This window comes from Schistocerca americana, unplaced genomic scaffold, assembly GCF_021461395.2.
Source record: "Schistocerca americana isolate TAMUIC-IGC-003095 unplaced genomic scaffold, iqSchAmer2.1 HiC_scaffold_1426, whole genome shotgun sequence".
Lineage (NCBI taxonomy): Eukaryota > Metazoa > Arthropoda > Insecta > Orthoptera > Acrididae > Schistocerca > Schistocerca americana.
Genome location: NW_025725508.1, coordinates 1 through 24,174, shown reverse-complemented (window position 1 = coordinate 24,174; position 24,174 = coordinate 1). Strand labels below are relative to the sequence as shown.

The 24,174-nt window shown below is 54.7% G+C and overlaps 20 non-coding genes across 20 annotated transcripts; all 20 read left to right on the top strand.

The window, feature by feature from the left end:
- The first annotated feature begins 597 nt into the window (after window positions 1–597).
- On the top strand, window positions 598–716 carry LOC124567966. The gene has a single exon (XR_006971093.1). It is a non-coding gene; the product is annotated as a 5S ribosomal RNA (ribosomal RNA).
- A 1,062-nt stretch (window positions 717–1,778) lies between these two features.
- On the top strand, window positions 1,779–1,897 carry LOC124567965. The gene has a single exon (XR_006971092.1). It is a non-coding gene; the product is annotated as a 5S ribosomal RNA (ribosomal RNA).
- A 1,060-nt stretch (window positions 1,898–2,957) lies between these two features.
- Window positions 2,958–3,076, top strand: LOC124567964. The gene has a single exon (XR_006971091.1). It is a non-coding gene; the product is annotated as a 5S ribosomal RNA (ribosomal RNA).
- Window positions 3,077–4,138: 1,062 nt separating this feature from the next.
- LOC124567963 lies at window positions 4,139–4,257 on the top strand. Its single transcript, XR_006971090.1, has one exon. It is a non-coding gene; the product is annotated as a 5S ribosomal RNA (ribosomal RNA).
- A 1,059-nt stretch (window positions 4,258–5,316) lies between these two features.
- Window positions 5,317–5,435, top strand: LOC124567962. The gene has a single exon (XR_006971089.1). It is a non-coding gene; the product is annotated as a 5S ribosomal RNA (ribosomal RNA).
- Window positions 5,436–6,496: 1,061 nt separating this feature from the next.
- LOC124567958 lies at window positions 6,497–6,615 on the top strand. Its single transcript, XR_006971087.1, has one exon. It is a non-coding gene; the product is annotated as a 5S ribosomal RNA (ribosomal RNA).
- A 1,061-nt stretch (window positions 6,616–7,676) lies between these two features.
- LOC124567957 lies at window positions 7,677–7,795 on the top strand. Its single transcript, XR_006971086.1, has one exon. It is a non-coding gene; the product is annotated as a 5S ribosomal RNA (ribosomal RNA).
- A 1,059-nt stretch (window positions 7,796–8,854) lies between these two features.
- LOC124567956 lies at window positions 8,855–8,973 on the top strand. Its single transcript, XR_006971085.1, has one exon. It is a non-coding gene; the product is annotated as a 5S ribosomal RNA (ribosomal RNA).
- Window positions 8,974–10,032: 1,059 nt separating this feature from the next.
- On the top strand, window positions 10,033–10,151 carry LOC124567955. Its single transcript, XR_006971084.1, has one exon. It is a non-coding gene; the product is annotated as a 5S ribosomal RNA (ribosomal RNA).
- Window positions 10,152–11,212: 1,061 nt separating this feature from the next.
- On the top strand, window positions 11,213–11,331 carry LOC124567954. Its single transcript, XR_006971083.1, has one exon. It is a non-coding gene; the product is annotated as a 5S ribosomal RNA (ribosomal RNA).
- A 1,061-nt stretch (window positions 11,332–12,392) lies between these two features.
- LOC124567953 lies at window positions 12,393–12,511 on the top strand. The gene has a single exon (XR_006971082.1). It is a non-coding gene; the product is annotated as a 5S ribosomal RNA (ribosomal RNA).
- Window positions 12,512–13,570: 1,059 nt separating this feature from the next.
- On the top strand, window positions 13,571–13,689 carry LOC124567952. The gene has a single exon (XR_006971081.1). It is a non-coding gene; the product is annotated as a 5S ribosomal RNA (ribosomal RNA).
- Window positions 13,690–14,744: 1,055 nt separating this feature from the next.
- On the top strand, window positions 14,745–14,863 carry LOC124567951. The gene has a single exon (XR_006971080.1). It is a non-coding gene; the product is annotated as a 5S ribosomal RNA (ribosomal RNA).
- Window positions 14,864–15,924: 1,061 nt separating this feature from the next.
- LOC124567950 lies at window positions 15,925–16,043 on the top strand. Its single transcript, XR_006971079.1, has one exon. It is a non-coding gene; the product is annotated as a 5S ribosomal RNA (ribosomal RNA).
- A 1,061-nt stretch (window positions 16,044–17,104) lies between these two features.
- LOC124567949 lies at window positions 17,105–17,223 on the top strand. The gene has a single exon (XR_006971078.1). It is a non-coding gene; the product is annotated as a 5S ribosomal RNA (ribosomal RNA).
- A 1,219-nt stretch (window positions 17,224–18,442) lies between these two features.
- Window positions 18,443–18,561, top strand: LOC124567975. Its single transcript, XR_006971101.1, has one exon. It is a non-coding gene; the product is annotated as a 5S ribosomal RNA (ribosomal RNA).
- Window positions 18,562–19,778: 1,217 nt separating this feature from the next.
- Window positions 19,779–19,897, top strand: LOC124567974. The gene has a single exon (XR_006971100.1). It is a non-coding gene; the product is annotated as a 5S ribosomal RNA (ribosomal RNA).
- Window positions 19,898–21,117: 1,220 nt separating this feature from the next.
- LOC124567973 lies at window positions 21,118–21,236 on the top strand. Its single transcript, XR_006971099.1, has one exon. It is a non-coding gene; the product is annotated as a 5S ribosomal RNA (ribosomal RNA).
- A 1,220-nt stretch (window positions 21,237–22,456) lies between these two features.
- LOC124567961 lies at window positions 22,457–22,575 on the top strand. The gene has a single exon (XR_006971088.1). It is a non-coding gene; the product is annotated as a 5S ribosomal RNA (ribosomal RNA).
- A 1,220-nt stretch (window positions 22,576–23,795) lies between these two features.
- LOC124567947 lies at window positions 23,796–23,914 on the top strand. Its single transcript, XR_006971077.1, has one exon. It is a non-coding gene; the product is annotated as a 5S ribosomal RNA (ribosomal RNA).
- Window positions 23,915–24,174: the final 260 nt, after the last annotated feature.

Here is a 24,174-nt window from a genome sequence, read left to right as displayed (position 1 = left end):
TTCCGCACCTTTGCACAGGTCTGCTGGCCGCAAACGGCGTCTCGGACACGCCCGTTAGGCCCACGCCCGTCTCGCAGATGTTTGTCGTGCTTGTGCTGTCATATGGGCCACTACCCGAGCGGCAGCGAGCGGCAGTCGAGCAAAGTCGGGACAAGTCGGGACGGAAGAGGACAGGTGCGAATGCACTGCACAGATCACGCAAATATGTGGAAGCGCCCCGCGCGGCGTGTGTCAGGTGAGGAAGCTGCCGGGGGCGCCCTCCAGCAGGACACTGCTACAGCCCCCCGCCGGATAACGGGAACAAGATGCGTCGCCCGCGAGTGTCGGACGCCGCACGCACCAAGCGAAACGAATGACAGGCGGCGCACCGAGCAGCCGCGTGTCTCACGCAAGTGGCGGTGCGGCGCGGCGCGGCGCGACCGCCAGTTCGGCAGACGCCTCTGAGACGCCGGACGCCGCGCACTCCGCGCCGCCTTCGAGGCTCCAGCTGTTGCGGAAGGACGTGCTCTGCGTCAAATGTGTCACCGAAAACGGCGATTGTGTGTGTTGGGAGAAGAGGCAGAGGCGTCTTCTGTCGTGCGGCTACAGTATAAGGGCGCCAACGGCCATACCATGTTGAATACACCGGTTCTCGTCCGATCACCGAAGTTAAGCAACATCGGGCCCGGTTAGTACTTGGATGGGTGACCGCCTGGGAACACCGGGTGCTGTTGGCTCCACTTCATTTTCTCCTTTTTACGCCGCTATCCCTGCCAGCCCTCTTTTCATACTACCTTTCTTTTGTTCAAACGTGCATCCTTAAGCATTTTAAACGTGCTAGGAATGCCTTGAAAATAACGAACCACTACGAATCGACAGATGTGATCTGAAATAAGTCAGGGCCACCTACTAGTTCATAGCAGTGCAAAACACCACAAAAAAAAAAAAAAAAAAAAAAAAAATTAAACGACTGTAATAAACATAAGATTCGATATTAATGGCCTCAGTTCGAAGAAGAATGTGCCAAGGAAGATTTCTTAAAAGTGCCTGAAGGTAACAAAACAGTATGAACCGACAGCTATGTTCTGAAATACGTCAGGGCTTATTGTTTTGCAGCAGTGTACGACTGCAAACAAAAATGTATCTTTCGTCGCTAGAAGAGATGGATGCTTTGGCGACCCTCCTGTGTCTTGTGTCCCTGTTTCCGCACCTTTGCACAGGTCTGCTGGCCGCAAACGGCGTCTCGGACACGCCCGTTAGGCCCACGCCCGTCTCGCAGATGTTTGTCGTGCTTGTGCTGTCATATGGGCCACTACCCGAGCGGCAGCGAGCGGCAGTCGAGCAAAGTCGGGACAAGTCGGGACGGAAGAGGACAGGTGCGAATGCACTGCACAGATCACGCAAATATGTGGAAGCGCCCCGCGCGGCGTGTGTCAGGTGAGGAAGCTGCCGGGGGCGCCCTCCAGCAGGACACTGCTACAGCCCCCCGCCGGATAACGGGAACAAGATGCGTCGCCCGCGAGTGTCGGACGCCGCACGCACCAAGCGAAACGAATGACAGGCGGCGCACCGAGCAGCCGCGTGTCTCACGCAAGTGGCGGTGCGGCGCGGCGCGGCGCGACCGCCAGTTCGGCAGACGCCTCTGAGACGCCGGACGCCGCGCACTCCGCGCCGCCTTCGAGGCTCCAGCTGTTGCGGAAGGACGTGCTCTGCGTCAAATGTGTCACCGAAAACGGCGATTGTGTGTGTTGGGAGAAGAGGCAGAGGCGTCTTCTGTCGTGCGGCTACAGTATAAGGGCGCCAACGGCCATACCATGTTGAATACACCGGTTCTCGTCCGATCACCGAAGTTAAGCAACATCGGGCCCGGTTAGTACTTGGATGGGTGACCGCCTGGGAACACCGGGTGCTGTTGGCTCCACTTCATTTTCTCCTTTTTACGCCGCTATCCCTGCCAGCCCTCTTTTCATACTACCTTTCTTTTGTTCAAACGTGCATCCTTAAGCATTTTAAACGTGCTAGGAATGCCTTGAAAATAACGAACCACTACGAATCGACAGATGTGATCTGAAATAAGTCAGGGCCACCTACTAGTTCATAGCAGTGCAAAACACCACAAAAAAAAAAAAAAAAAAAAAAAATTAAACGACTGTAATAAACATAAGATTCGATATTAATGGCCTCAGTTCGAAGAAGAATGTGCCAAGGAAGATTTCTTAAAAGTGCCTGAAGGTAACAAAACAGTATGAACCGACAGCTATGTTCTGAAATACGTCAGGGCTTATTGTTTTGCAGCAGTGTACGACTGCAAACAAAAATGTATCTTTCGTCGCTAGAAGAGATGGATGCTTTGGCGACCCTCCTGTGTCTTGTGTCCCTGTTTCCGCACCTTTGCACAGGTCTGCTGGCCGCAAACGGCGTCTCGGACACGCCCGTTAGGCCCACGCCCGTCTCGCAGATGTTTGTCGTGCTTGTGCTGTCATATGGGCCACTACCCGAGCGGCAGCGAGCGGCAGTCGAGCAAAGTCGGGACAAGTCGGGACGGAAGAGGACAGGTGCGAATGCACTGCACAGATCACGCAAATATGTGGAAGCGCCCCGCGCGGCGTGTGTCAGGTGAGGAAGCTGCCGGGGGCGCCCTCCAGCAGGACACTGCTACAGCCCCCCGCCGGATAACGGGAACAAGATGCGTCGCCCGCGAGTGTCGGACGCCGCACGCACCAAGCGAAACGAATGACAGGCGGCGCACCGAGCAGCCGCGTGTCTCACGCAAGTGGCGGTGCGGCGCGGCGCGGCGCGACCGCCAGTTCGGCAGACGCCTCTGAGACGCCGGACGCCGCGCACTCCGCGCCGCCTTCGAGGCTCCAGCTGTTGCGGAAGGACGTGCTCTGCGTCAAATGTGTCACCGAAAACGGCGATTGTGTGTGTTGGGAGAAGAGGCAGAGGCGTCTTCTGTCGTGCGGCTACAGTATAAGGGCGCCAACGGCCATACCATGTTGAATACACCGGTTCTCGTCCGATCACCGAAGTTAAGCAACATCGGGCCCGGTTAGTACTTGGATGGGTGACCGCCTGGGAACACCGGGTGCTGTTGGCTCCACTTCATTTTCTCCTTTTTACGCCGCTATCCCTGCCAGCCCTCTTTTCATACTACCTTTCTTTTGTTCAAACGTGCATCCTTAAGCATTTTAAACGTGCTAGGAATGCCTTGAAAATAACGAACCACTACGAATCGACAGATGTGATCTGAAATAAGTCAGGGCCACCTACTAGTTCATAGCAGTGCAAAACACCACAAAAAAAAAAAAAAAAAAAAAAAAAATTAAACGACTGTAATAAACATAAGATTCGATATTAATGGCCTCAGTTCGAAGAAGAATGTGCCAAGGAAGATTTCTTAAAAGTGCCTGAAGGTAACAAAACAGTATGAACCGACAGCTATGTTCTGAAATACGTCAGGGCTTATTGTTTTGCAGCAGTGTACGACTGCAAACAAAAATGTATCTTTCGTCGCTAGAAGAGATGGATGCTTTGGCGACCCTCCTGTGTCTTGTGTCCCTGTTTCCGCACCTTTGCACAGGTCTGCTGGCCGCAAACGGCGTCTCGGACACGCCCGTTAGGCCCACGCCCGTCTCGCAGATGTTTGTCGTGCTTGTGCTGTCATATGGGCCACTACCCGAGCGGCAGCGAGCGGCAGTCGAGCAAAGTCGGGACAAGTCGGGACGGAAGAGGACAGGTGCGAATGCACTGCACAGATCACGCAAATATGTGGAAGCGCCCCGCGCGGCGTGTGTCAGGTGAGGAAGCTGCCGGGGGCGCCCTCCAGCAGGACACTGCTACAGCCCCCCGCCGGATAACGGGAACAAGATGCGTCGCCCGCGAGTGTCGGACGCCGCACGCACCAAGCGAAACGAATGACAGGCGGCGCACCGAGCAGCCGCGTGTCTCACGCAAGTGGCGGTGCGGCGCGGCGCGGCGCGACCGCCAGTTCGGCAGACGCCTCTGAGACGCCGGACGCCGCGCACTCCGCGCCGCCTTCGAGGCTCCAGCTGTTGCGGAAGGACGTGCTCTGCGTCAAATGTGTCACCGAAAACGGCGATTGTGTGTGTTGGGAGAAGAGGCAGAGGCGTCTTCTGTCGTGCGGCTACAGTATAAGGGCGCCAACGGCCATACCATGTTGAATACACCGGTTCTCGTCCGATCACCGAAGTTAAGCAACATCGGGCCCGGTTAGTACTTGGATGGGTGACCGCCTGGGAACACCGGGTGCTGTTGGCTCCACTTCATTTTCTCCTTTTTACGCCGCTATCCCTGCCAGCCCTCTTTTCATACTACCTTTCTTTTGTTCAAACGTGCATCCTTAAGCATTTTAAACGTGCTAGGAATGCCTTGAAAATAACGAACCACTACGAATCGACAGATGTGATCTGAAATAAGTCAGGGCCACCTACTAGTTCATAGCAGTGCAAAACACCACAAAAAAAAAAAAAAAAAAAAAAATTAAACGACTGTAATAAACATAAGATTCGATATTAATGGCCTCAGTTCGAAGAAGAATGTGCCAAGGAAGATTTCTTAAAAGTGCCTGAAGGTAACAAAACAGTATGAACCGACAGCTATGTTCTGAAATACGTCAGGGCTTATTGTTTTGCAGCAGTGTACGACTGCAAACAAAAATGTATCTTTCGTCGCTAGAAGAGATGGATGCTTTGGCGACCCTCCTGTGTCTTGTGTCCCTGTTTCCGCACCTTTGCACAGGTCTGCTGGCCGCAAACGGCGTCTCGGACACGCCCGTTAGGCCCACGCCCGTCTCGCAGATGTTTGTCGTGCTTGTGCTGTCATATGGGCCACTACCCGAGCGGCAGCGAGCGGCAGTCGAGCAAAGTCGGGACAAGTCGGGACGGAAGAGGACAGGTGCGAATGCACTGCACAGATCACGCAAATATGTGGAAGCGCCCCGCGCGGCGTGTGTCAGGTGAGGAAGCTGCCGGGGGCGCCCTCCAGCAGGACACTGCTACAGCCCCCCGCCGGATAACGGGAACAAGATGCGTCGCCCGCGAGTGTCGGACGCCGCACGCACCAAGCGAAACGAATGACAGGCGGCGCACCGAGCAGCCGCGTGTCTCACGCAAGTGGCGGTGCGGCGCGGCGCGGCGCGACCGCCAGTTCGGCAGACGCCTCTGAGACGCCGGACGCCGCGCACTCCGCGCCGCCTTCGAGGCTCCAGCTGTTGCGGAAGGACGTGCTCTGCGTCAAATGTGTCACCGAAAACGGCGATTGTGTGTGTTGGGAGAAGAGGCAGAGGCGTCTTCTGTCGTGCGGCTACAGTATAAGGGCGCCAACGGCCATACCATGTTGAATACACCGGTTCTCGTCCGATCACCGAAGTTAAGCAACATCGGGCCCGGTTAGTACTTGGATGGGTGACCGCCTGGGAACACCGGGTGCTGTTGGCTCCACTTCATTTTCTCCTTTTTACGCCGCTATCCCTGCCAGCCCTCTTTTCATACTACCTTTCTTTTGTTCAAACGTGCATCCTTAAGCATTTTAAACGTGCTAGGAATGCCTTGAAAATAACGAACCACTACGAATCGACAGATGTGATCTGAAATAAGTCAGGGCCACCTACTAGTTCATAGCAGTGCAAAACACCACAAAAAAAAAAAAAAAAAAAAAAAAATTAAACGACTGTAATAAACATAAGATTCGATATTAATGGCCTCAGTTCGAAGAAGAATGTGCCAAGGAAGATTTCTTAAAAGTGCCTGAAGGTAACAAAACAGTATGAACCGACAGCTATGTTCTGAAATACGTCAGGGCTTATTGTTTTGCAGCAGTGTACGACTGCAAACAAAAATGTATCTTTCGTCGCTAGAAGAGATGGATGCTTTGGCGACCCTCCTGTGTCTTGTGTCCCTGTTTCCGCACCTTTGCACAGGTCTGCTGGCCGCAAACGGCGTCTCGGACACGCCCGTTAGGCCCACGCCCGTCTCGCAGATGTTTGTCGTGCTTGTGCTGTCATATGGGCCACTACCCGAGCGGCAGCGAGCGGCAGTCGAGCAAAGTCGGGACAAGTCGGGACGGAAGAGGACAGGTGCGAATGCACTGCACAGATCACGCAAATATGTGGAAGCGCCCCGCGCGGCGTGTGTCAGGTGAGGAAGCTGCCGGGGGCGCCCTCCAGCAGGACACTGCTACAGCCCCCCGCCGGATAACGGGAACAAGATGCGTCGCCCGCGAGTGTCGGACGCCGCACGCACCAAGCGAAACGAATGACAGGCGGCGCACCGAGCAGCCGCGTGTCTCACGCAAGTGGCGGTGCGGCGCGGCGCGGCGCGACCGCCAGTTCGGCAGACGCCTCTGAGACGCCGGACGCCGCGCACTCCGCGCCGCCTTCGAGGCTCCAGCTGTTGCGGAAGGACGTGCTCTGCGTCAAATGTGTCACCGAAAACGGCGATTGTGTGTGTTGGGAGAAGAGGCAGAGGCGTCTTCTGTCGTGCGGCTACAGTATAAGGGCGCCAACGGCCATACCATGTTGAATACACCGGTTCTCGTCCGATCACCGAAGTTAAGCAACATCGGGCCCGGTTAGTACTTGGATGGGTGACCGCCTGGGAACACCGGGTGCTGTTGGCTCCACTTCATTTTCTCCTTTTTACGCCGCTATCCCTGCCAGCCCTCTTTTCATACTACCTTTCTTTTGTTCAAACGTGCATCCTTAAGCATTTTAAACGTGCTAGGAATGCCTTGAAAATAACGAACCACTACGAATCGACAGATGTGATCTGAAATAAGTCAGGGCCACCTACTAGTTCATAGCAGTGCAAAACACCACAAAAAAAAAAAAAAAAAAAAAAAAATTAAACGACTGTAATAAACATAAGATTCGATATTAATGGCCTCAGTTCGAAGAAGAATGTGCCAAGGAAGATTTCTTAAAAGTGCCTGAAGGTAACAAAACAGTATGAACCGACAGCTATGTTCTGAAATACGTCAGGGCTTATTGTTTTGCAGCAGTGTACGACTGCAAACAAAAATGTATCTTTCGTCGCTAGAAGAGATGGATGCTTTGGCGACCCTCCTGTGTCTTGTGTCCCTGTTTCCGCACCTTTGCACAGGTCTGCTGGCCGCAAACGGCGTCTCGGACACGCCCGTTAGGCCCACGCCCGTCTCGCAGATGTTTGTCGTGCTTGTGCTGTCATATGGGCCACTACCCGAGCGGCAGCGAGCGGCAGTCGAGCAAAGTCGGGACAAGTCGGGACGGAAGAGGACAGGTGCGAATGCACTGCACAGATCACGCAAATATGTGGAAGCGCCCCGCGCGGCGTGTGTCAGGTGAGGAAGCTGCCGGGGGCGCCCTCCAGCAGGACACTGCTACAGCCCCCCGCCGGATAACGGGAACAAGATGCGTCGCCCGCGAGTGTCGGACGCCGCACGCACCAAGCGAAACGAATGACAGGCGGCGCACCGAGCAGCCGCGTGTCTCACGCAAGTGGCGGTGCGGCGCGGCGCGGCGCGACCGCCAGTTCGGCAGACGCCTCTGAGACGCCGGACGCCGCGCACTCCGCGCCGCCTTCGAGGCTCCAGCTGTTGCGGAAGGACGTGCTCTGCGTCAAATGTGTCACCGAAAACGGCGATTGTGTGTGTTGGGAGAAGAGGCAGAGGCGTCTTCTGTCGTGCGGCTACAGTATAAGGGCGCCAACGGCCATACCATGTTGAATACACCGGTTCTCGTCCGATCACCGAAGTTAAGCAACATCGGGCCCGGTTAGTACTTGGATGGGTGACCGCCTGGGAACACCGGGTGCTGTTGGCTCCACTTCATTTTCTCCTTTTTACGCCGCTATCCCTGCCAGCCCTCTTTTCATACTACCTTTCTTTTGTTCAAACGTGCATCCTTAAGCATTTTAAACGTGCTAGGAATGCCTTGAAAATAACGAACCACTACGAATCGACAGATGTGATCTGAAATAAGTCAGGGCCACCTACTAGTTCATAGCAGTGCAAAACACCACAAAAAAAAAAAAAAAAAAAAAAATTAAACGACTGTAATAAACATAAGATTCGATATTAATGGCCTCAGTTCGAAGAAGAATGTGCCAAGGAAGATTTCTTAAAAGTGCCTGAAGGTAACAAAACAGTATGAACCGACAGCTATGTTCTGAAATACGTCAGGGCTTATTGTTTTGCAGCAGTGTACGACTGCAAACAAAAATGTATCTTTCGTCGCTAGAAGAGATGGATGCTTTGGCGACCCTCCTGTGTCTTGTGTCCCTGTTTCCGCACCTTTGCACAGGTCTGCTGGCCGCAAACGGCGTCTCGGACACGCCCGTTAGGCCCACGCCCGTCTCGCAGATGTTTGTCGTGCTTGTGCTGTCATATGGGCCACTACCCGAGCGGCAGCGAGCGGCAGTCGAGCAAAGTCGGGACAAGTCGGGACGGAAGAGGACAGGTGCGAATGCACTGCACAGATCACGCAAATATGTGGAAGCGCCCCGCGCGGCGTGTGTCAGGTGAGGAAGCTGCCGGGGGCGCCCTCCAGCAGGACACTGCTACAGCCCCCCGCCGGATAACGGGAACAAGATGCGTCGCCCGCGAGTGTCGGACGCCGCACGCACCAAGCGAAACGAATGACAGGCGGCGCACCGAGCAGCCGCGTGTCTCACGCAAGTGGCGGTGCGGCGCGGCGCGGCGCGACCGCCAGTTCGGCAGACGCCTCTGAGACGCCGGACGCCGCGCACTCCGCGCCGCCTTCGAGGCTCCAGCTGTTGCGGAAGGACGTGCTCTGCGTCAAATGTGTCACCGAAAACGGCGATTGTGTGTGTTGGGAGAAGAGGCAGAGGCGTCTTCTGTCGTGCGGCTACAGTATAAGGGCGCCAACGGCCATACCATGTTGAATACACCGGTTCTCGTCCGATCACCGAAGTTAAGCAACATCGGGCCCGGTTAGTACTTGGATGGGTGACCGCCTGGGAACACCGGGTGCTGTTGGCTCCACTTCATTTTCTCCTTTTTACGCCGCTATCCCTGCCAGCCCTCTTTTCATACTACCTTTCTTTTGTTCAAACGTGCATCCTTAAGCATTTTAAACGTGCTAGGAATGCCTTGAAAATAACGAACCACTACGAATCGACAGATGTGATCTGAAATAAGTCAGGGCCACCTACTGTTTCGTAGCAGTGCAAAACACCACAAAAAAAAAAAAAAAAAAAAAAATTAAACGACTGTAATAAACATAAGATTCGATATTAATGGCCTCAGTTCGAAGAAGAATGTGCCAAGGAAGATTTCTTAAAAGTGCCTGAAGGTAACAAAACAGTATGAACCGACAGCTATGTTCTGAAATACGTCAGGGCTTATTGTTTTGCAGCAGTGTACGACTGCAAACAAAAATGTATCTTTCGTCGCTAGAAGAGATGGATGCTTTGGCGACCCTCCTGTGTCTTGTGTCCCTGTTTCCGCACCTTTGCACAGGTCTGCTGGCCGCAAACGGCGTCTCGGACACGCCCGTTAGGCCCACGCCCGTCTCGCAGATGTTTGTCGTGCTTGTGCTGTCATATGGGCCACTACCCGAGCGGCAGCGAGCGGCAGTCGAGCAAAGTCGGGACAAGTCGGGACGGAAGAGGACAGGTGCGAATGCACTGCACAGATCACGCAAATATGTGGAAGCGCCCCGCGCGGCGTGTGTCAGGTGAGGAAGCTGCCGGGGGCGCCCTCCAGCAGGACACTGCTACAGCCCCCCGCCGGATAACGGGAACAAGATGCGTCGCCCGCGAGTGTCGGACGCCGCACGCACCAAGCGAAACGAATGACAGGCGGCGCACCGAGCAGCCGCGTGTCTCACGCAAGTGGCGGTGCGGCGCGGCGCGGCGCGACCGCCAGTTCGGCAGACGCCTCTGAGACGCCGGACGCCGCGCACTCCGCGCCGCCTTCGAGGCTCCAGCTGTTGCGGAAGGACGTGCTCTGCGTCAAATGTGTCACCGAAAACGGCGATTGTGTGTGTTGGGAGAAGAGGCAGAGGCGTCTTCTGTCGTGCGGCTACAGTATAAGGGCGCCAACGGCCATACCATGTTGAATACACCGGTTCTCGTCCGATCACCGAAGTTAAGCAACATCGGGCCCGGTTAGTACTTGGATGGGTGACCGCCTGGGAACACCGGGTGCTGTTGGCTCCACTTCATTTTCTCCTTTTTACGCCGCTATCCCTGCCAGCCCTCTTTTCATACTACCTTTCTTTTGTTCAAACGTGCATCCTTAAGCATTTTAAACGTGCTAGGAATGCCTTGAAAATAACGAACCACTACGAATCGACAGATGTGATCTGAAATAAGTCAGGGCCACCTACTAGTTCATAGCAGTGCAAAACACCACAAAAAAAAAAAAAAAAAAAAAAAAATTAAACGACTGTAATAAACATAAGATTCGATATTAATGGCCTCAGTTCGAAGAAGAATGTGCCAAGGAAGATTTCTTAAAAGTGCCTGAAGGTAACAAAACAGTATGAACCGACAGCTATGTTCTGAAATACGTCAGGGCTTATTGTTTTGCAGCAGTGTACGACTGCAAACAAAAATGTATCTTTCGTCGCTAGAAGAGATGGATGCTTTGGCGACCCTCCTGTGTCTTGTGTCCCTGTTTCCGCACCTTTGCACAGGTCTGCTGGCCGCAAACGGCGTCTCGGACACGCCCGTTAGGCCCACGCCCGTCTCGCAGATGTTTGTCGTGCTTGTGCTGTCATATGGGCCACTACCCGAGCGGCAGCGAGCGGCAGTCGAGCAAAGTCGGGACAAGTCGGGACGGAAGAGGACAGGTGCGAATGCACTGCACAGATCACGCAAATATGTGGAAGCGCCCCGCGCGGCGTGTGTCAGGTGAGGAAGCTGCCGGGGGCGCCCTCCAGCAGGACACTGCTACAGCCCCCCGCCGGATAACGGGAACAAGATGCGTCGCCCGCGAGTGTCGGACGCCGCACGCACCAAGCGAAACGAATGACAGGCGGCGCACCGAGCAGCCGCGTGTCTCACGCAAGTGGCGGTGCGGCGCGGCGCGGCGCGACCGCCAGTTCGGCAGACGCCTCTGAGACGCCGGACGCCGCGCACTCCGCGCCGCCTTCGAGGCTCCAGCTGTTGCGGAAGGACGTGCTCTGCGTCAAATGTGTCACCGAAAACGGCGATTGTGTGTGTTGGGAGAAGAGGCAGAGGCGTCTTCTGTCGTGCGGCTACAGTATAAGGGCGCCAACGGCCATACCATGTTGAATACACCGGTTCTCGTCCGATCACCGAAGTTAAGCAACATCGGGCCCGGTTAGTACTTGGATGGGTGACCGCCTGGGAACACCGGGTGCTGTTGGCTCCACTTCATTTTCTCCTTTTTACGCCGCTATCCCTGCCAGCCCTCTTTTCATACTACCTTTCTTTTGTTCAAACGTGCATCCTTAAGCATTTTAAACGTGCTAGGAATGCCTTGAAAATAACGAACCACTACGAATCGACAGATGTGATCTGAAATAAGTCAGGGCCACCTACTAGTTCATAGCAGTGCAAAACACCACAAAAAAAAAAAAAAAAAAAAAAAAATTAAACGACTGTAATAAACATAAGATTCGATATTAATGGCCTCAGTTCGAAGAAGAATGTGCCAAGGAAGATTTCTTAAAAGTGCCTGAAGGTAACAAAACAGTATGAACCGACAGCTATGTTCTGAAATACGTCAGGGCTTATTGTTTTGCAGCAGTGTACGACTGCAAACAAAAATGTATCTTTCGTCGCTAGAAGAGATGGATGCTTTGGCGACCCTCCTGTGTCTTGTGTCCCTGTTTCCGCACCTTTGCACAGGTCTGCTGGCCGCAAACGGCGTCTCGGACACGCCCGTTAGGCCCACGCCCGTCTCGCAGATGTTTGTCGTGCTTGTGCTGTCATATGGGCCACTACCCGAGCGGCAGCGAGCGGCAGTCGAGCAAAGTCGGGACAAGTCGGGACGGAAGAGGACAGGTGCGAATGCACTGCACAGATCACGCAAATATGTGGAAGCGCCCCGCGCGGCGTGTGTCAGGTGAGGAAGCTGCCGGGGGCGCCCTCCAGCAGGACACTGCTACAGCCCCCCGCCGGATAACGGGAACAAGATGCGTCGCCCGCGAGTGTCGGACGCCGCACGCACCAAGCGAAACGAATGACAGGCGGCGCACCGAGCAGCCGCGTGTCTCACGCAAGTGGCGGTGCGGCGCGGCGCGGCGCGACCGCCAGTTCGGCAGACGCCTCTGAGACGCCGGACGCCGCGCACTCCGCGCCGCCTTCGAGGCTCCAGCTGTTGCGGAAGGACGTGCTCTGCGTCAAATGTGTCACCGAAAACGGCGATTGTGTGTGTTGGGAGAAGAGGCAGAGGCGTCTTCTGTCGTGCGGCTACAGTATAAGGGCGCCAACGGCCATACCATGTTGAATACACCGGTTCTCGTCCGATCACCGAAGTTAAGCAACATCGGGCCCGGTTAGTACTTGGATGGGTGACCGCCTGGGAACACCGGGTGCTGTTGGCTCCACTTCATTTTCTCCTTTTTACGCCGCTATCCCTGCCAGCCCTCTTTTCATACTACCTTTCTTTTGTTCAAACGTGCATCCTTAAGCATTTTAAACGTGCTAGGAATGCCTTGAAAATAACGAACCACTACGAATCGACAGATGTGATCTGAAATAAGTCAGGGCCACCTACTGTTTCGTAGCAGTGCAAAACACCACAAAAAAAAAAAAAAAAAAAAAAATTAAACGACTGTAATAAACATAAGATTCGATATTAATGGCCTCAGTTCGAAGAAGAATGTGCCAAGGAAGATTTCTTAAAAGTGCCTGAAGGTAACAAAACAGTATGAACCGACAGCTATGTTCTGAAATACGTCAGGGCTTATTGTTTTGCAGCAGTGTACGACTGCAAACAAAAATGTATCTTTCGTCGCTAGAAGAGATGGATGCTTTGGCGACCCTCCTGTGTCTTGTGTCCCTGTTTCCGCACCTTTGCACAGGTCTGCTGGCCGCAAACGGCGTCTCGGACACGCCCGTTAGGCCCACGCCCGTCTCGCAGATGTTTGTCGTGCTTGTGCTGTCATATGGGCCACTACCCGAGCGGCAGCGAGCGGCAGTCGAGCAAAGTCGGGACAAGTCGGGACGGAAGAGGACAGGTGCGAATGCACTGCACAGATCACGCAAATATGTGGAAGCGCCCCGCGCGGCGTGTGTCAGGTGAGGAAGCTGCCGGGGGCGCCCTCCAGCAGGACACTGCTACAGCCCCCCGCCGGATAACGGGAACAAGATGCGTCGCCCGCGAGTGTCGGACGCCGCACGCACCAAGCGAAACGAATGACAGGCGGCGCACCGAGCAGCCGCGTGTCTCACGCAAGTGGCGGTGCGGCGCGGCGCGGCGCGACCGCCAGTTCGGCAGACGCCTCTGAGACGCCGGACGCCGCGCACTCCGCGCCGCCTTCGAGGCTCCAGCTGTTGCGGAAGGACGTGCTCTGCGTCAAATGTGTCACCGAAAACGGCGATTGTGTGTGTTGGGAGAAGAGGCAGAGGCGTCTTCTGTCGTGCGGCTACAGTATAAGGGCGCCAACGGCCATACCATGTTGAATACACCGGTTCTCGTCCGATCACCGAAGTTAAGCAACATCGGGCCCGGTTAGTACTTGGATGGGTGACCGCCTGGGAACACCGGGTGCTGTTGGCTCCACTTCATTTTCTCCTTTTTACGCCGCTATCCCTGCCAGCCCTCTTTTCATACTACCTTTCTTTTGTTCAAACGTGCATCCTTAAGCATTTTAAACGTGCTAGGAATGCCTTGAAAATAACGAACCACTACGAATCGACAGATGTGATCTGAAATAAGTCAGGGCCACCTACTGTTTCGTAGCAGTGCAAAAAACCACAAAAAAAAAAAAAATGAAAATAAACGACTGTAATAAACATAAGATACGATATTAATGGCCTCAGTTCGAAGAAGAATGTGCCAAGGAAGATTTCTTAAAAGTGCCTGAAGGTAACAAAACAGTATGAACCGACAGCTATGTTCTGAAATACGTCAGGGCTTATTGTTTTGCAGCAGTGTACGACTGCAAACAAAAATGTATCTTTCGTCGCTAGAAGAGATGGATGCTTTGGCGACCCTCCTGTGTCTTGTGTCCCTGTTTCCGCACCTTTGCACAGGTCTGCTGGCCGCAAACGGCGTCTCGGACACGCCCGTTAGGCCCACGCCCGTCTCGCAGATGTTTGTCGTGCTTGTGCTGTCATATGGGCCACTACCCGAGCGGCAGCGAGCGGCAGTCGAGCAAAGTCGGGACAAGTCGGGACGGAAGAGGACAGGTGCGAATGCACTGCACAGATCACGCAAATATGTGGAAGCGCCCCGCGCGGCGTGTGTCAGGTGAGGAAGCTGCCGGGGGCGCCCTCCAGCAGGACACTGCTACAGCCCCCCGCCGGATAACGGGAACAAGATGCGTCGCCCGCGAGTGTCGGACGCCGCACGCACCAAGCGAAACGAATGACAGGCGGCGCACCGAGCAGCCGCGTGTCTCACGCAAGTGGCGGTGCGGCGCGGCGCGGCGCGACCGCCAGTTCGGCAGACGCCTCTGAGACGCCGGACGCCGCGCACTCCGCGCCGCCTTCGAGGCTCCAGCTGTTGCGGAAGGACGTGCTCTGCGTCAAATGTGTCACCGAAAACGGCGATTGTGTGTGTTGGGAGAAGAGGCAGAGGCGTCTTCTGTCGTGCGGCTACAGTATAAGGGCGCCAACGGCCATACCATGTTGAATACACCGGTTCTCGTCCGATCACCGAAGTTAAGCAACATCGGGCCCGGTTAGTACTTGGATGGGTGACCGCCTGGGAACACCGGGTGCTGTTGGCTCCACTTCATTTTCTCCTTTTTACGCCGCTATCCCTGCCAGCCCTCTTTTCATACTACCTTTCTTTTGTTCAAACGTGCATCCTTAAGCATTTTAAACGTGCTAGGAATGCCTTGAAAATAACGAACCACTACGAATCGACAGATGTGATCTGAAATAAGTCAGGGCCACCTACTAGTTCATAGCAGTGCAAAACACCACAAAAAAAAAAAAAAAAAAAAAAAAATTAAACGACTGTAATAAACATAAGATTCGATATTAATGGCCTCAGTTCGAAGAAGAATGTGCCAAGGAAGATTTCTTAAAAGTGCCTGAAGGTAACAAAACAGTATGAACCGACAGCTATGTTCTGAAATACGTCAGGGCTTATTGTTTTGCAGCAGTGTACGACTGCAAACAAAAATGTATCTTTCGTCGCTAGAAGAGATGGATGCTTTGGCGACCCTCCTGTGTCTTGTGTCCCTGTTTCCGCACCTTTGCACAGGTCTGCTGGCCGCAAACGGCGTCTCGGACACGCCCGTTAGGCCCACGCCCGTCTCGCAGATGTTTGTCGTGCTTGTGCTGTCATATGGGCCACTACCCGAGCGGCAGCGAGCGGCAGTCGAGCAAAGTCGGGACAAGTCGGGACGGAAGAGGACAGGTGCGAATGCACTGCACAGATCACGCAAATATGTGGAAGCGCCCCGCGCGGCGTGTGTCAGGTGAGGAAGCTGCCGGGGGCGCCCTCCAGCAGGACACTGCTACAGCCCCCCGCCGGATAACGGGAACAAGATGCGTCGCCCGCGAGTGTCGGACGCCGCACGCACCAAGCGAAACGAATGACAGGCGGCGCACCGAGCAGCCGCGTGTCTCACGCAAGTGGCGGTGCGGCGCGGCGCGGCGCGACCGCCAGTTCGGCAGACGCCTCTGAGACGCCGGACGCCGCGCACTCCGCGCCGCCTTCGAGGCTCCAGCTGTTGCGGAAGGACGTGCTCTGCGTCAAATGTGTCACCGAAAACGGCGATTGTGTGTGTTGGGAGAAGAGGCAGAGGCGTCTTCTGTCGTGCGGCTACAGTATAAGGGCGCCAACGGCCATACCATGTTGAATACACCGGTTCTCGTCCGATCACCGAAGTTAAGCAACATCGGGCCCGGTTAGTACTTGGATGGGTGACCGCCTGGGAACACCGGGTGCTGTTGGCTCCACTTCATTTTCTCCTTTTTACGCCGCTATCCCTGCCAGCCCTCTTTTCATACTACCTTTCTTTTGTTCAAACGTGCATCCTTAAGCATTTTAAACGTGCTAGGAATGCCTTGAAAATAACGAACCACTACGAATCGACAGATGTGATCTGAAATAAGTCAGGGCCACCTACTAGTTCATAGCAGTGCAAAACACCACAAAAAAAAAAAAAAAAAAAAAAAAATTAAACGACTGTAATAAACATAAGATTCGATATTAATGGCCTCAGTTCGAAGAAGAATGTGCCAAGGAAGATTTCTTAAAAGTGCCTGAAGGTAACAAAACAGTATGAACCGACAGCTATGTTCTGAAATACGTCAGGGCTTATTGTTTTGCAGCAGTGTACGACTGCAAACAAAAATGTATCTTTCGTCGCTAGAAGAGATGGATGCTTTGGCGACCCTCCTGTGTCTTGTGTCCCTGTTTCCGCACCTTTGCACAGGTCTGCTGGCCGCAAACGGCGTCTCGGACACGCCCGTTAGGCCCACGCCCGTCTCGCAGATGTTTCTCGTGCTTGTGCTGTCATATGGGCCACTACCCGAGCGGCAGCGAGCGGCAGTCGAGCAAAGTCGGGACAAGTCGGGACGGAAGAGGACAGGTGCGAATGCACTGCACAGATCACGCAAATATGTGGAAGCGCCCCGCGCGGCGTGTGTCAGGTGAGGAAGCTGCCGGGGGCGCCCTCCAGCAGGACACTGCTACAGCCCCCCGCCGGATAACGGGAACAAGATGCGTCGCCCGCGAGTGTCGGACGCCGCACGCACCAAGCGAAACGAATGACAGGCGGCGCACCGAGCAGCCGCGTGTCTCACGCAAGTGGCGGTGCGGCGCGGCGCGGCGCGACCGCCAGTTCGGCAGACGCCTCTGAGACGCCGGACGCCGCGCACTCCGCGCCGCCTTCGAGGCTCCAGCTGTTGCGGAAGGACGTGCTCTGCGTCAAATGTGTCACCGAAAACGGCGATTGTGTGTGTTGGGAGAAGAGGCAGAGGCGTCTTCTGTCGTGCGGCTACAGTATAAGGGCGCCAACGGCCATACCATGTTGAATACACCGGTTCTCGTCCGATCACCGAAGTTAAGCAACATCGGGCCCGGTTAGTACTTGGATGGGTGACCGCCTGGGAACACCGGGTGCTGTTGGCTCCACTTCATTTTCTCCTTTTTACGCCGCTATCCCTGCCAGCCCTCTTTTCATACTACCTTTCTTTTGTTCAAACGTGCATCCTTAAGCATTTTAAACGTGCTAGGAATGCCTTGAAAATAACGAACCACTACGAATCGACAGATGTGATCTGAAATAAGTCAGGGCCACCTACTAGTTCATAGCAGTGCAAAACACCACAAAAAAAAAAAAAAAAAAAAAAAAATTAAACGACTGTAATAAACATAAGATTCGATATTAATGGCCTCAGTTCGAAGAAGAATGTGCCAAGGAAGATTTCTTAAAAGTGCCTGAAGGTAACAAAACAGTATGAACCGACAGCTATGTTCTGAAATACGTCAGGGCTTATTGTTTTGCAGCAGTGTACGACTGCAAACAAAAATGTATCTTTCGTCGCTAGAAGAGATGGATGCTTTGGCGACCCTCCTGTGTCTTGTGTCCCTGTTTCCGCACCTTTGCACAGGTCTGCTGGCCGCAAACGGCGTCTCGGACACGCCCGTTAGGCCCACGCCCGTCTCGCAGATGTTTCTCGTGCTTGTGCTGTCATATGGGCCACTACCCGAGCGGCAGCGAGCGGCAGTCGAGCACGCCCGTCTCGCAGATGTTTCTCGTGCTTGTGCTGTCATATGGGCCACTACCCGAGCGGCAGCGAGCGGCAGTCGAGCACGCCCGTCTCGCAGATGTTTCTCGTGCTTGTGCTGTCATATGGGCCACTACCCGAGCGGCAGCGAGCGGCAGTCGAGCAAAGTCGGGACAAGTCGGGACGGAAGAGGACAGGTGCGAATGCACTGCACAGATCACGCAAATATGTGGAAGCGCCCCGCGCGGCGTGTGTCAGGTGAGGAAGCTGCCGGGGGCGCCCTCCAGCAGGACACTGCTACAGCCCCCCGCCGGATAACGGGAACAAGATGCGTCGCCCGCGAGTGTCGGACGCCGCACGCACCAAGCGAAACGAATGACAGGCGGCGCACCGAGCAGCCGCGTGTCTCACGCAAGTGGCGGTGCGGCGCGGCGCGGCGCGACCGCCAGTTCGGCAGACGCCTCTGAGACGCCGGACGCCGCGCACTCCGCGCCGCCTTCGAGGCTCCAGCTGTTGCGGAAGGACGTGCTCTGCGTCAAATGTGTCACCGAAAACGGCGATTGTGTGTGTTGGGAGAAGAGGCAGAGGCGTCTTCTGTCGTGCGGCTACAGTATAAGGGCGCCAACGGCCATACCATGTTGAATACACCGGTTCTCGTCCGATCACCGAAGTTAAGCAACATCGGGCCCGGTTAGTACTTGGATGGGTGACCGCCTGGGAACACCGGGTGCTGTTGGCTCCACTTCATTTTCTCCTTTTTACGCCGCTATCCCTGCCAGCCCTCTTTTCATACTACCTTTCTTTTGTTCAAACGTGCATCCTTAAGCATTTTAAACGTGCTAGGAATGCCTTGAAAATAACGAACCACTACGAATCGACAGATGTGATCTGAAATAAGTCAGGGCCACCTACTAGTTCATAGCAGTGCAAAACACCACAAAAAAAAAAAAAAAAAAAAAAATTAAACGACTGTAATAAACATAAGATTCGATATTAATGGCCTCAGTTCGAAGAAGAATGTGCCAAGGAAGATTTCTTAAAAGTGCCTGAAGGTAGCAAAACAGTATGAACCGACAGATATGTTGTGAAATACGTCAGGGCTTATTGTTTTGCAGCAGTGTACGACTGCAAACAAAAATGTATCTTTCGTCGCTAGAAGAGATGGATGCTTTGGCGACCCTCCTGTGTCTTGTGTCCCTGTTTCCGCACCTTTGCACAGGTCTGCTGGCCGCAAACGGCGTCTCGGACACGCCCGTTAGGCCCACGCCCGTCTCGCAGATGTTTCTCGTGCTTGTGCTGTCATATGGGCCACTACCCGAGCGGCAGCGAGCGGCAGTCGAGCACGCCCGTCTCGCAGATGTTTCTCGTGCTTGTGCTGTCATATGGGCCACTACCCGAGCGGCAGCGAGCGGCAGTCGAGCACGCCCGTCTCGCAGATGTTTCTCGTGCTTGTGCTGTCATATGGGCCACTACCCGAGCGGCAGCGAGCGGCAGTCGAGCAAAGTCGGGACAAGTCGGGACGGAAGAGGACAGGTGCGAATGCACTGCACAGATCACGCAAATATGTGGAAGCGCCCCGCGCGGCGTGTGTCAGGTGAGGAAGCTGCCGGGGGCGCCCTCCAGCAGGACACTGCTACAGCCCCCCGCCGGATAACGGGAACAAGATGCGTCGCCCGCGAGTGTCGGACGCCGCACGCACCAAGCGAAACGAATGACAGGCGGCGCACCGAGCAGCCGCGTGTCTCACGCAAGTGGCGGTGCGGCGCGGCGCGGCGCGACCGCCAGTTCGGCAGACGCCTCTGAGACGCCGGACGCCGCGCACTCCGCGCCGCCTTCGAGGCTCCAGCTGTTGCGGAAGGACGTGCTCTGCGTCAAATGTGTCACCGAAAACGGCGATTGTGTGTGTTGGGAGAAGAGGCAGAGGCGTCTTCTGTCGTGCGGCTACAGTATAAGGGCGCCAACGGCCATACCATGTTGAATACACCGGTTCTCGTCCGATCACCGAAGTTAAGCAACATCGGGCCCGGTTAGTACTTGGATGGGTGACCGCCTGGGAACACCGGGTGCTGTTGGCTCCACTTCATTTTCTCCTTTTTACGCCGCTATCCCTGCCAGCCCTCTTTTCATACTACCTTTCTTTTGTTCAAACGTGCATCCTTAAGCATTTTAAACGTGCTAGGAATGCCTTGAAAATAACGAACCACTACGAATCGACAGATGTGATCTGAAATAAGTCAGGGCCACCTACTAGTTCATAGCAGTGCAAAACACCACAAAAAAAAAAAAAAAAAAAAAAAAAATTAAACGACTGTAATAAACATAAGATTCGATATTAATGGCCTCAGTTCGAAGAAGAATGTGCCAAGGAAGATTTCTTAAAAGTGCCTGAAGGTAGCAAAACAGTATGAACCGACAGATATGTTGTGAAATACGTCAGGGCTTATTGTTTTGCAGCAGTGTACGACTGCAAACAAAAATGTATCTTTCGTCGCTAGAAGAGATGGATGCTTTGGCGACCCTCCTGTGTCTTGTGTCCCTGTTTCCGCACCTTTGCACAGGTCTGCTGGCCGCAAACGGCGTCTCGGACACGCCCGTTAGGCCCACGCCCGTCTCGCAGATGTTTCTCGTGCTTGTGCTGTCATATGGGCCACTACCCGAGCGGCAGCGAGCGGCAGTCGAGCACGCCCGTCTCGCAGATGTTTCTCGTGCTTGTGCTGTCATATGGGCCACTACCCGAGCGGCAGCGAGCGGCAGTCGAGCACGCCCGTCTCGCAGATGTTTCTCGTGCTTGTGCTGTCATATGGACCACTACCCGAGCGGCAGCGAGCGGCAGTCGAGCAAAGTCGGGACAAGTCGGGACGGAAGAGGACAGGTGCGAATGCACTGCACAGATCACGCAAATATGTGGAAGCGCCCCGCGCGGCGTGTGTCAGGTGAGGAAGCTGCCGGGGGCGCCCTCCAGCAGGACACTGCTACAGCCCCCCGCCGGATAACGGGAACAAGATGCGTCGCCCGCGAGTGTCGGACGCCGCACGCACCAAGCGAAACGAATGACAGGCGGCGCACCGAGCAGCCGCGTGTCTCACGCAAGTGGCGGTGCGGCGCGGCGCGGCGCGACCGCCAGTTCGGCAGACGCCTCTGAGACGCCGGACGCCGCGCACTCCGCGCCGCCTTCGAGGCTCCAGCTGTTGCGGAAGGACGTGCTCTGCGTCAAATGTGTCACCGAAAACGGCGATTGTGTGTGTTGGGAGAAGAGGCAGAGGCGTCTTCTGTCGTGCGGCTACAGTATAAGGGCGCCAACGGCCATACCATGTTGAATACACCGGTTCTCGTCCGATCACCGAAGTTAAGCAACATCGGGCCCGGTTAGTACTTGGATGGGTGACCGCCTGGGAACACCGGGTGCTGTTGGCTCCACTTCATTTTCTCCTTTTTACGCCGCTATCCCTGCCAGCCCTCTTTTCATACTACCTTTCTTTTGTTCAAACGTGCATCCTTAAGCATTTTAAACGTGCTAGGAATGCCTTGAAAATAACGAACCACTACGAATCGACAGATGTGATCTGAAATAAGTCAGGGCCACCTACTAGTTCATAGCAGTGCAAAACACCACAAAAAAAAAAAAAAAAAAAAAAAAAATTAAACGACTGTAATAAACATAAGATTCGATATTAATGGCCTCAGTTCGAAGAAGAATGTGCCAAGGAAGATTTCTTAAAAGTGCCTGAAGGTAGCAAAACAGTATGAACCGACAGATATGTTGTGAAATACGTCAGGGCTTATTGTTTTGCAGCAGTGTACGACTGCAAACAAAAATGTATCTTTCGTCGCTAGAAGAGATGGATGCTTTGGCGACCCTCCTGTGTCTTGTGTCCCTGTTTCCGCACCTTTGCACAGGTCTGCTGGCCGCAAACGGCGTCTCGGACACGCCCGTTAGGCCCACGCCCGTCTCGCAGATGTTTCTCGTGCTTGTGCTGTCATATGGGCCACTACCCGAGCGGCAGCGAGCGGCAGTCGAGCACGCCCGTCTCGCAGATGTTTCTCGTGCTTGTGCTGTCATATGGGCCACTACCCGAGCGGCAGCGAGCGGCAGTCGAGCACGCCCGTCTCGCAGATGTTTCTCGTGCTTGTGCTGTCATATGGGCCACTACCCGAGCGGCAGCGAGCGGCAGTCGAGCAAAGTCGGGACAAGTCGGGACGGAAGAGGACAGGTGCGAATGCACTGCACAGATCACGCAAATATGTGGAAGCGCCCCGCGCGGCGTGTGTCAGGTGAGGAAGCTGCCGGGGGCGCCCTCCAGCAGGACACTGCTACAGCCCCCCGCCGGATAACGGGAACAAGATGCGTCGCCCGCGAGTGTCGGACGCCGCACGCACCAAGCGAAACGAATGACAGGCGGCGCACCGAGCAGCCGCGTGTCTCACGCAAGTGGCGGTGCGGCGCGGCGCGGCGCGACCGCCAGTTCGGCAGACGCCTCTGAGACGCCGGACGCCGCGCACTCCGCGCCGCCTTCGAGGCTCCAGCTGTTGCGGAAGGACGTGCTCTGCGTCAAATGTGTCACCGAAAACGGCGATTGTGTGTGTTGGGAGAAGAGGCAGAGGCGTCTTCTGTCGTGCGGCTACAGTATAAGGGCGCCAACGGCCATACCATGTTGAATACACCGGTTCTCGTCCGATCACCGAAGTTAAGCAACATCGGGCCCGGTTAGTACTTGGATGGGTGACCGCCTGGGAACACCGGGTGCTGTTGGCTCCACTTCATTTTCTCCTTTTTACGCCGCTATCCCTGCCAGCCCTCTTTTCATACTACCTTTCTTTTGTTCAAACGTGCATCCTTAAGCATTTTAAACGTGCTAGGAATGCCTTGAAAATAACGAACCACTACGAATCGACAGATGTGATCTGAAATAAGTCAGGGCCACCTACTAGTTCATAGCAGTGCAAAACACCACAAAAAAAAAAAAAAAAAAAAAAAAAATTAAACGACTGTAATAAACATAAGATTCGATATTAATGGCCTCAGTTCGAAGAAGAATGTGCCAAGGAAGATTTCTTAAAAGTGCCTGAAGGTAGCAAAACAGTATGAACCGACAGATATGTTGTGAAATACGTCAGGGCTTATTGTTTTGCAGCAGTGTACGACTGCAAACAAAAATGTATCTTTCGTCGCTAGAAGAGATGGATGCTTTGGCGACCCTCCTGTGTCTTGTGTCCCTGTTTCCGCACCTTTGCACAGGTCTGCTGGCCGCAAACGGCGTCTCGGACACGCCCGTTAGGCCCACGCCCGTCTCGCAGATGTTTCTCGTGCTTGTGCTGTCATATGGGCCACTACCCGAGCGGCAGCGAGCGGCAGTCGAGCACGCCCGTCTCGCAGATGTTTCTCGTGCTTGTGCTGTCATATGGGCCACTACCCGAGCGGCAGCGAGCGGCAGTCGAGCACGCCCGTCTCGCAGATGTTTCTCGTGCTTGTGCTGTCATATGGGCCACTACCCGAGCGGCAGCGAGCGGCAGTCGAGCAAAGTCGGGACAAGTCGGGACGGAAGAGGACAGGTGCGAATGCACTGCACAGATCACGCAAATATGTGGAAGCGCCCCGCGCGGCGTGTGTCAGGTGAGGAAGCTGCCGGGGGCGCCCTCCAGCAGGACACTGCTACAGCCCCCCGCCGGATAACGGGAACAAGATGCGTCGCCCGCGAGTGTCGGACGCCGCACGCACCAAGCGAAACGAATGACAGGCGGCGCACCGAGCAGCCGCGTGTCTCACGCAAGTGGCGGTGCGGCGCGGCGCGGCGCGACCGCCAGTTCGGCAGACGCCTCTGAGACGCCGGACGCCGCGCACTCCGCGCCGCCTTCGAGGCTCCAGCTGTTGCGGAAGGACGTGCTCTGCGTCAAATGTGTCACCGAAAACGGCGATTGTGTGTGTTGGGAGAAGAGGCAGAGGCGTCTTCTGTCGTGCGGCTACAGTATAAGGGCGCCAACGGCCATACCATGTTGAATACACCGGTTCTCGTCCGATCACCGAAGTTAAGCAACATCGGGCCCGGTTAGTACTTGGATGGGTGACCGCCTGGGAACACCGGGTGCTGTTGGCTCCACTTCATTTTCTCCTTTTTACGCCGCTATCCCTGCCAGCCCTCTTTTCATACTACCTTTCTTTTGTTCAAACGTGCATCCTTAAGCATTTTAAACGTGCTAGGAATGCCTTGAAAATAACGAACCACTACGAATCGACAGATGTGATCTGAAATAAGTCAGGGCCACCTACTAGTTCATAGCAGTGCAAAACACCACAAAAAAAAAAAAAAAAAAAAAAATTAAACGACTGTAATAAACATAAGATTCGATATTAATG